The sequence below is a fragment of the Phyllobates terribilis genome, unplaced genomic scaffold, assembly GCF_046119375.1.
Source record: "Phyllobates terribilis strain yellow unplaced genomic scaffold, ASM4611937v1 Scaffold_11__3_contigs__length_659146591, whole genome shotgun sequence".
NCBI classification, from domain to species: Eukaryota; Metazoa; Chordata; class Amphibia; order Anura; family Dendrobatidae; genus Phyllobates; species Phyllobates terribilis.
The window spans coordinates 162631868-162642796 of record NW_027362771.1 but is presented as its reverse complement, the minus strand read 5'-3'; the positions used below and the strand labels follow the sequence as shown (position 1 = coordinate 162642796).

General features: G+C 48.8%; 1 long non-coding RNA gene across 1 annotated transcript; it reads right to left on the bottom strand.

Moving 5' to 3' along the window:
• Positions 1-957: 957 nt before the first annotated feature.
• On the bottom strand, positions 958-9919 carry LOC141165046 (uncharacterized). The gene is made up of 2 exons (XR_012251040.1): positions 9836-9919; positions 958-6261 (listed from the first exon to the last, which is right to left on the bottom strand). It is a non-coding gene; the product is annotated as an uncharacterized lncRNA (long non-coding RNA).
• Positions 9920-10929: the final 1010 nt, after the last annotated feature.

The following is a 10929-nucleotide window of genomic DNA, read 5'->3' as shown; positions in this document are numbered from 1 at the left end:
TTTACTTTCCTACTTAGTCCCTCTACGGGACTTTAACTTTTATCACTCTGAACGCTGGTATAATACATTGTAATGCACAAACAATGCAACATATTATACTTGTCAGTGCTGCACTGACAGAAGCCTCTTAGACCATGCTCTGAGCATGGTCTAACAGGCTTTCCGTAGCTGGGTAACCCAGGGGAAGTCATGACAACCTCGGTATGCCATGGCAATTATTGGGCCCTCACCATAACGTCACGTTGGCGTCGATTGGACGGGATAGGGAGCCCCCTCCCTCTCCCTGCCTTCTAAATGCTGCGGTCACCATCGATGGCGGCATTTAGGGGTTTAAACAGCTGGGGGAAGTGTGTGCAATGCTCCTGGTTGTGAGAGTTGGGTCTCGTCTATTACGCAAGCCGAGCTCCCGGTGGCGATCGCCCGGGCACAGCTCCTGTGCCCCCATGTTCACCATGACGTACCCATACGAACTAGGTCGGGATCACCTTCCCAACCAGAATGTCTGGGTATGTCTATGGTCGTGAAGGGGTTAGTTTAATACTAAAGGTGTGTGAGCCCTATTTTTTCATTTTTTGTGCCAATATTCAAATCGCCTGAACTGAGCCAGAAGCAGAAGTTAAAGGGGTGATCCAGTACCTAAAATGTCCTTTCTAAATATTTATCTTTACACCCTAACACTTTTGTAATTAATTTTATTATAAAATTCCCCACACTTCTCCCTATCATACTAATCCCTAAATGTGTCTTTTAACTTCTCTTCCTGTGACGTTTTGTCTGAGAGGAGTCTCAAACAGGATGTTACAGAAGGCTGGGGCTGCGCTCACTTTTCTGCAGCATCTATCTCCCCTCCTGGAACAGGACATCATCACGGGGCTATGCTGCAGTTACATACTACAGTTTCTTGCATCGCTGCTGTGAAGATCTGAGATTGTGGGTTTTAATAATCACCGAGGCAGGTTAACAATGCAACAATATTTTATTCGTTACATCCAAGGTAATACAGCAATTTCAGGTAAATGTCCAAAATACAATTGTTTCAGTCCACAATCCTCCATACGACAGATAGAACAATGGAAGCACAGATATCCAGTAGCACACTCCTTTAAGAAAGTTTAAATCCCAGTGACATGTCTCCCAACTGTAGCACGTTTATCCAGCCCAGTCGGTACTGATCTCCAAATGCCATCGATCCATCCATGGTCCAGGTCCTCAGTCTCGATCCTATTCCTTCGATGTCCTTCCACACAACTCCTTGACTAAACATGTGACTTCTCTTTTCGCCCTCCCTGGGATCAGTCCCCTGCCCCTTAGACATTAGCTTTTAGCTGTAAGAATGAAAAATCTTTCAGATGCCCATCACTGGTGACCCCTGTGGTGATGGCTCCTTTCAGAGAACAATGGTTTAAGGCTCCTGACTGAGATAAGGTCACTGAATGGAAGCATTGATACCTGAGGTTGAACTGCTGAGCAAACAAATCCCTAATAAAACACAGCCAGCAAATTTCTAACAAAACACAACAATAAGATTGATGAAAATGGGTGCTCCATGCTGGAAAAGTCTTTAGTAAATGGGCAGCTCCTCACAGCCGCCCTCTGAAGATGACCTGGATCCATGGTGATAAAATCTGGGGGGAGGCGAGTGCAGCACTGGCACTCAGCTTCTAACTCTGCGCTGCAGTGTTTAACTGTGAAAAAATACATCATCAAGGGGAGGACAGAGTATCAGTAAGCAGGGGCTGGCTGGCAAATTTTGGTCTGGGGGGCAAACACGCAACACTGGCCCAGGAGCGGCCCATTCTTAGTTTGTCACTCAAGCACCCACGCTACTCGGTGCATACCTGAGCACCCGGTGCAAACTTAAGTAGCGAACACTTGCACTCAACACTAGTCGCCATGTCGTCATCATAATTTTTTCTTTACTTTTGAAAAAAATCCCAACCCCAACACAACCCTAACCCAAGCCTAGCTCTAATCCTAACTCTAATCCTAACAATAACCCTAATCCTAACCCTAACACAACCCTAACCCTAACACAGCCCTAACTCTAACACAACCCTAACCCTAACACAGCCCTAACCCTAACACAACCCTGGCCCTAATACAACCTTAATCCTAACCGTAACCCTAATCCTAACACAACCCTAACCCTAACACAACCCTAATACAACTCTAACCCTAACACAACCCTAACCCCAACACAACCCTAATCCTAACACAACCCTAATCTTAACACAACCCTAATCCTAACCCTAACACAACCCTAACTCTAACACAACCGTAACCCTAACACAACCCTAACCCTGACACAACCCTAACCCTGTCCTGAGGGATCCATTCACTATAGTGAGGCAGCAGAATTACTCTGTACTCCACCTGGCCTCTGTTTAGAGGTGTCCTTTTTTTCAAAAGTTCACAAAACTGTGGTAGACGGCAGTTTTAAGCACGCCTAATAAAAAGACGGACACCATGTCTCCATCTCCCTCATTACAGGGGATCTTCCACCGAGGGTTCCGTCTGAATGACGTATTTCAGAGATTTACACGGAAACCCTGGTGTAAGCGCTCAGCGCAGAGTGCAGAATAAATGTAAGCCAAGCCATACTGCGATCTTTGGGAGGCAGAATGAACCAATCAGCAACAGGTGAATAATTGGTTTTATTTATTTTTATGCCATTCCTCGTGCGGTGTAAGTGATTAAACAACTTTATTCTTCGGGTCAGTGTGATTACAGCGATACCAGATTTAAATCGGGTTTTTATGTTTGGCAGCTGTCACACACTAATAAACGTTTTTTTTGCAAAGACTAGTTTTTGCATCGCCTTATTTTGAGAGCTATAATTTTTCCATATTTCGGCCAACTGAGTCATGTGATGGCTTGTTTTTTGAGGGATAAGTTGACGTTTTTATTGGTACCATTTTCAGGCACGTGACATTTTTTGATCACTTTCTATTCCAATTTTTGGGAGGCAGAATAAACAAAAAACAACAATTCCAGAATTGTTTTTTAATGCCGTTCCGTGTGTGGTAAGATTGATAAGACACATTTATTCTTCGGGTCAGTACGTTTACAGCAATACCACATTTATATCGGTTTTGGTGCTTTTACACAATAAAAACTATTTTATAGAAAAAATTATTATTCTTTAGTCTGAGAGCTATAACTTTTTTATTTTTTGGCTGATGGAGCCATATGGTGGTTTGTTTTTTGTGGGACAAGATGACATTTTCAGCGGAACCATTTTTATTTACATTCATCTTTTTGATCGCGCTTTATTCCACTTTTTGTTCGGCAGTATGATGATAAAGCACCGTTTTTTGTTTCGTTTTTTTTTTACCGTGTTCACTAAAGGGGTTAACTAGTGGGACAGTTTTATAGGTCAGGTAGTTCAGGGCGCGGCGATACCAAATATGTGTAATTTTATTGTTTATTTTTTATAATAATATTTCTTTATGGGTACAATATATTTTTAGTTTTTTTTAAATTATCTTCTCATATTTTTTTTTATATTTTTACAATTTTTTTCCCTACTTCGGTAACTACACTACGAGGTTTGGCTCCAGACTTGTGGGGTCACAGGGTTAGAGCGGCCTCCATATCTACTCTACCTTCTTAGATCTCATTCACACGTCCATGTTTAAACACGTATGTGAAAGTATGGTACCGGTGTCATCAGGGTTTTGAATCAATGTCATCAGTGTTTGGTCCGTTTTCACCATCAATTTCATCAGTGATAAATAAATTAAAAAGCTTCTTCCATGCTTTGCAATATTAAATATGGACGGCACATGGATTGTACAAGGATGCAGTCCATGTGCTGTACGTGTTTTTCATGGACCCATAGACTGGTATTGTCACTTTTCATCTGTGATATCTAAGAAAAACGGACATGTCTCTATGAGGTTTGCACAGACACATGGTCTGTAAAAAAGCAAGTGTGACATGTGAACAGCCACATAGGCTACAATGGATTTAAAGAAAAAATAATGGGCACGTGTTTTATCTGTGAAAATCACGGACAGAACATGTATGTGCAACATGGATGTCTGAATGAGGTCTAAACCTGATACTGAAGTTCATCACATACACGCTCTGCGCCTGATGTCTATACAACTGCACAACTAAAGTAGCAGTCTGGTCAAAACACAGTGATGACCTGTTCATGGGATAAGTCATCACTATTAGATGGTTTGTGGTCAGGTACCGCTGCTAATCAGCCAGGGCCGCCACCAGGAATTTTGGGGCCCCATACTGGCAAAATTTTCGGGCCCCCTTGAAACTCTGCCCAGGCTCCGCCTCCATCCCTCGAACCTTCTACAGTCCCACCGCACACTCTTGGAGAAACTCCACTTCTGCACCCCGTCCTCACCAATCACACATTACCAGTTCCCAGTGAACACCAGATCACACACATAGCCAGCAGCTTGTGTTTTGGCCAAAAGATTTTTAAAGCCGCCACCACGATAAGGTAAACTCCTCTGGCCGGGCCCTACTGTATTCTAAACTATTAAAATTTTCTTAAAATATCCAATACTCTTTTTAGGTATATTTTTATTTATTATTCTTTAAGGGAATGTGCCATGTACATTTTCTAAAATGACCAATAATACCACATACAAGGATATAATACCACCACACCATGACCAGACCACATATTACCACCACATAGTGACCGAACAATACCACATACAAGGAATACCGCCACACCATGACCAAATCACATATTGCTACCACATAGTGACCGAATAATACCACATAGAAGGGACAAAAACCACCACTCCATGACCAGACCACATATTACCACCACATTGTTACTGAATACTACAATACTGATCATTAATAAAAAACACAATACTAATATTACCTTAAGTGCCATTATACACGGGAGCTCTGTACATGGTATACAGTGTATAATGTAAGTATACAGGTAATATAGTGATCACCAGTGACATTATACACAGGAGCTCTGTATATAGTGTCAGTGTACAGGTAATACAGTGATCACCAGTGACATTATACACAGGAGCTCTGTATATAGTGTCAGTGTACAGGTAATACAGTGATCACCAGTGTCATTATACACGGGAGCTCTGTACATGGTATACAGTGTATAATGTAAGTATACAGGTAATATAGTGATCACCAGTGACATTATACACAGGAGCTCTGTATATAGTGTCAGTGTACAGGTAATACAGTGATCACCAGTGACATTATACACAGGAGCTCTGTATATAGTGTCAGTGTACAGGTAATACAGTGATCACCAGTGTCATTATACACGGGAGCTCTGTACATGGTATACAGTGTATAATGTGTAACGGGTCTGGGAGGTGGAACCTCTGAGCAACTATACAAGGGGGCAGTCTTTGTAAGGAAGCGGGTGGCTCCCAGGGAAGACGGGCAGGTAGTCACGGCAAGTGACAGGGACAGTCTCTGGGTAGAGGGGCAGGTAGTCACGGCAAGTGACAGGGACAGTCTCTGGGTAGAAGGGCAGCAGGCTGGTGGCTGGTGAGCGCTCCCAGGTGAGCGGGCGAGAGTCTCTGGACAGGCAGGTGGTCACGGCAAGTGACGGCAGAGCCTCCAGGTAGGCTAGCAGGCAGGTAACAGGTGAGCGTTCCCAGGTGAGCGGGCAAGAGTCTCTGGACAGGCAGGTGGTCACGGCAAGTGACGGCAGAGCCTCCAGGTAGGCTAGCAGGCAGGTAACAGGTGAGCGCTCCCAGGTGAGCGGGCAAGAGTCTCTGGACAGGCAGGTAGTCACGGCAAGTGACGGCAGAACCTCCAGGTAGACTAGCAGACAGGTAGCGGATGGACGCTCCCAGGTGAGCGGGCAAGAGTCTCTGGACAGGCAGGTGGTCACGGCAAGTGACGGCAGAGCCTCCAGGTAGGCTAGCAGGCAGGTAACAGGTGAGCGTTCCCAGGTGAGCGGGCAAGAGTCTCTGGACAGGCAGGTGGTCACGGCAAGTGACGGCAGAGCCTCCAGGTAGGCTAGCAGGCAGGTAACAGGTGAGCGCTCCCAGGTGAGCGGGCAAGAGTCTCTGGACAGGCAGGTAGTCACGGCAAGTGACGGCAGAGCCTCCAGGTAGGCTAGCAGGCAGGTAACAGGTGAGCGCTCCCAGGTGTGCGGGCAGGCTGGTCCATAGACAGACAGACAGGAGTCGGAGGGCAGACCGTTGGACCGCAGGCTTGCAAGCGGGTAGCGGATATCAGGCAGGTATCAAGCAGGAATCTGGCAGGTGACTAGCAGGTAACTGGTAACGGGACCTGAGGGATGAAGCAGAGTGAAGGCTTGCAACAACATTGCTCGGGCACCTCCATTTTGGAGGAGGTGCCTTATATATGGGAGGTCCTCCGGCAATTGGCCGGGGACTCCTTAGGACGGCGCGCGCGGTCCCTTTAAGAGAGGGGGAGCGCGCGCGCGCGCCCTAAGCACACTGCCGGGGAAGGAGCGCGTGCCGGAAGCAGCGGGGAGAGAGGCGCTGGAGGACACCGCGCCAGGAGCGGGGAGGTGAGAGGGACGGCGTCGTCGATGCTACATAATGTAAGTGTACAGGTAATATAGTGATCACCAGTGACATTATACACAGGAGCTCTGTATATAGTGTCAGTGTACAGGTAATACAGTGATCACCAGTGACATTATACACAGGAGCTCTGTATATAGAGTACATGTAATACAGTGATCACCAATGACATTATACACAGGAGCCCTGTACATAGTATATAGTGTATAGTGTCAGTGTACATGTAATACACTGACTCACTGGTGACATCTCTAGGTGAAGTCCTTCATCTTCGCTTTTCTCCTAAAACCAGCACAGACCTCCATCACTTCTTCCAGCCAGGACTTATCTCTGGATAACATAACACACAGTTATCTAGAGCACATTCCCCAACTTGTACATTACATAGCTGAATACAGATGTGCACCCACCATTAATATATAATTAGTCATTACGCAACCCACCATTCCAAATATAAATTGTAATCCACCACGGCGCCACCACTAACTGTAAATAGCCACTTTCCCCACCTAATAAATATTTAAATGAATTAGAACCTGTACTCTTTCCCCCAATTTATTACCAGTCACACTCCAGCATCCGCAACTCCACCACTCTGTACCTCCTGCTCCCCCGATTCATTATATTTACATGCACCCTCTGCCCCAATTCATTATGTCACGTCAGTGCTCTCCCCACCCCCACCCTCTATTCATCATCATTTACTCTCCTCCACGCCCATTTGCTCTCCCCACCCCCCCACTCCCAATTCATCATGTGCTCTCCCCACTCCCAATTCACCATTTGCTGTCCACACCCCCAATTCACCATGCGCTCTTCCCACCCACCACTCCCAATCCACCATACGCTCTTCCTCCCCCCACTCCCAATTCCCCATGTGCAGCTCATCCTCCCCCCACTCCCAATTCCCCATGTGCAGCTCATCCTCCCCCCACTCCCAATTCCCCATGTGCAGCTAATCCACCCCCCACTTCCAATTCCCCATGTACAGCTCATCCTCCCCCCACTCCCAATTCCGCATGTGCAGCTCATCCACACCCCACTCCCAATTCCCCATGTGCAGCTCATTCTCCTCCCACTCCCAATTCCCCATGTGCAGCTCCCACTCCAAATTCCCCATGTGCAGCTCACCCCCCCACTCCCAATTCCCCATGTGCAGCTCATTCCCCCCCACTCTCAATTCCCCATGTGCAGCTCACCCCCCCACTCCCAATTCCCCATGTGCAGCTCATCCTCCCCCCACTCCCAATTCCCCATGTGCAGCTCATCCACCCGCCACTCCCAATTCCCCATGTTCAGCTCATCCTACTCCCACTCCCAATTCCCCATGTGCAGCTCCCACTCCCAATTCCCCATATGCAGCTCATCCCCCACTCCCAATTCCCCATGTGCAGCTCACCCCCCCACTCCCAATTCCCCATGTGCAGCTCACCCCCCCACTCCCAATTCCCCATGTGCAGCTCATTCCCCCCCAATCCAATTCCCCAAGTGCAGCTTATCCCCCCACTCTCAATTCCCCATGTGCAGCTCATCCCCCCACTCCCTATTCCCCATGTGCAGCTCATCCTCCCCCCACTCTCAATTCCCCATGTGCAGCTCATCCACCCGCCACTCCCAATTCCCCATGTTCAGCTCATCCTCCTCCCACTCCCAATTCCCCATGTGCAGCTCCCACTCCCAATTCCCCATATGCAGCTCATCCCCCACTCCCAATTCCCCATGTGCAGCTCACCCCCCCACTCCCAATTCCCCATGTGCAGCTCACCCCCCCACTCCCAATTCCCCATGTGCAGCTCATTCCCCCCCAATCCAATTCCCCATGTGCAGCTTATCCCCCCACTCTCAATTCCCCATGTGCAGCTCATCCCCCCACTCCCTATTCCCCATGTGCAGCTCATCCTCCCCCCACTCTCAATTCCCCATGTGCAGCTCATCCACCCCCCACTCCCAATTCCCCATGTGCAGCTCATCCCCCTCCCACTCCCAATTCCCCATGTGCAGCTCCCACTCCCAATTCCCCATGTGCAGCTCATCCCTCCACTCCCAATTCCCCATGTGCAGCTCACCCCCCACTCCCAATTCCCCATGTGCAGCTCCTCCCCCCCCACTCTCACTCCCCCATGTGCAGCTCACCCCCCAACTCCGATTTAATTAATTCTATTTAAAAAAAATAGAGTTGTCATACTTACCTCTCATACAATCCCTGCAGCCTCCTGGCATTCCTGCTGCGACGAGGAGATGCACGCCGCCGCCGGGTTCTCCTGACTTTGGTCAGGTGACGGCGCATACGTGAAGTCAGGAGAAGTATGAAGGAGCTGCTGCAGCTGCGCAGCTCCGGGAAGGAACCCAGCGCCGAGATGTGTGCCACGCCCCAGCGCTCGGCACTTTATTACAGCATGGGCCAGGGGCCCCGTGAGCAGAAGCACAAGAGGGGGGGCCCCGACTGGGTCCGGCCCCCCCCCCTCTTTACTGCTGCTCACGGGGACCCATACAGCAGTAAGGGCAGTAATACCCTGATGGCGGCCCTGCGATCTGCTGATATTTGCAGCAAGATGTAAACACTTTGAATGGAGCTGCAAACTGCGGGTGCTGCTGTGTAGCAGGCGCTGCCGGGTACTGCAGAACGGCTGCACCTATAATAAGAGCTCCCCCAGCAGCGCCTGCTACACATTGAATGGAACTACCATTTGCAACAACATTCAGTTATTATATCTGGCCCAAATAACACAATTAACAGCAGATCGGTGGTAGGGGGGGCAGGATGTTGGACTCTAACAAGCTCAAATTGATGACTTAATCCGGTAGATAAGTCATCCACCTATCTGGACAACCCCTTTAAATTATACAGTTTCTCAAGCAGAAGTGAGATAGCGAACAAAAATACACTTTAGCAAACTTTCAGTCCTCTAAATCCATTGTAGTTTTGCTATTCTGATTATTATATGGTCTGGGAGCAATGGGACAAGGTTTACTGGCCACATGTTCTGCTTATGAGTGAGAGGTGATGGATTTATGGCTCACTCCCCCTCAGTGTGAACACAGCTCTTGTCTGGGCACTGCAGTATAATGATCTGCTGCCAGACACAGAAGGGGACAGAAACAACGGTCTCCCCAGGTCAGTGGGGAGAAGATCTGTCCTCCTGCTAGTGAGAGCTAGTAATGGCCGCACAGGCACTGGGACTACTCGCCGGCAGTACAAGACGTCATGGACTGACTCAGCCTATCACCACAGACGAGTCGTCTCCTGCCTGTGCAGCCATTACTGGCACTCACTAAAGAAGCAGTGGCTATAGCAGCACTTACATTGTGCTCACCTCTCTTTATTCTGCCAGCCCCAGGTACTGTGCTGCTGACAGTAATCTTCTCCCACACGCTCCTCTCATGCTGGGCTAGCGTGTGAGAGACGCCTGGCTTCTGCAGAAGGGTGCAGCCAGATCATTTACATTTAAAGGTGCAACATCAGGTGGCCCAAAACTGCTTCTAGGAGACCAGCCTGGAGGGTACATGCCCCTCTGCCCCCCAGACCAGCCTGCCCCTGTCAGTAAGTGACACCAGCGCTGCCCCACAACTTCTAACACTGACCTCTCAAAATGATTAGTTTGAGGGTGGTGCTAGATCTTGCTGGGCAGCACTGATGTCAGTCACTGCTTCTATCATTGCCCTCTGACAACGTCTTGTTTCACAGTTAGAAGATGTGACAGCAGAGATAGAAGCAGAGTGCTAGCGCTGCAGTCACCTCTCCCACAGTGTTTATCATCATAGATCCAGGACATCTTCAAAGGTCAGCAATGCAATAAACTCTAGCAAGTAACTGCAGCAATCCCCCTGGTGACGTTCTGTTTCAGGAGGGGTAATAGATGACTTCCTTTGAGACTCCCTCAAATCAAGTGTGGCGCCCCTGAGGGTTCAGTCACCACAGAGGTACTGCACCTCACCCAGAGGTGTGGTGTCTCCCTTCTCTCAGGTAAGGAGGGAGTGCTGCCCGGAACCCCAAACACCTGCATCCAACACTACACTACTCCAGGCCGGCTGGAGGGGCAACATGCAGAGCGCAGCTGCTGAGCCCTGACCCTGGCTGGAGTGGGGGGAGCCCAAAGGTAGGGGGAACCAGTAGTGGGTGTGGGTGGAGGAAGTAGTTAGAGGGAGCACTTTGGTAGGAGTATAAAATAGGGAAGCCATCTTAGGGTGGCAGTTAGGTGGTTGTTCAGTTAGGGAGAGCTGTTAAGAAGAACAGCTTGGGACAGTTCAGAAGAACAGTCCGGGAGCAAAGTATCATTAGGAGATCTGCTCCACAAGTAGGGCCAAGTCAGGAGGCCCAGGAGGGGAGCAGGGAGTAGGCTCCGTTCTAAGAAGGGATCCTAGGGGGTACGGCGCGTGCAGGACGGCACCCGTATGCCCCGCATCTGTC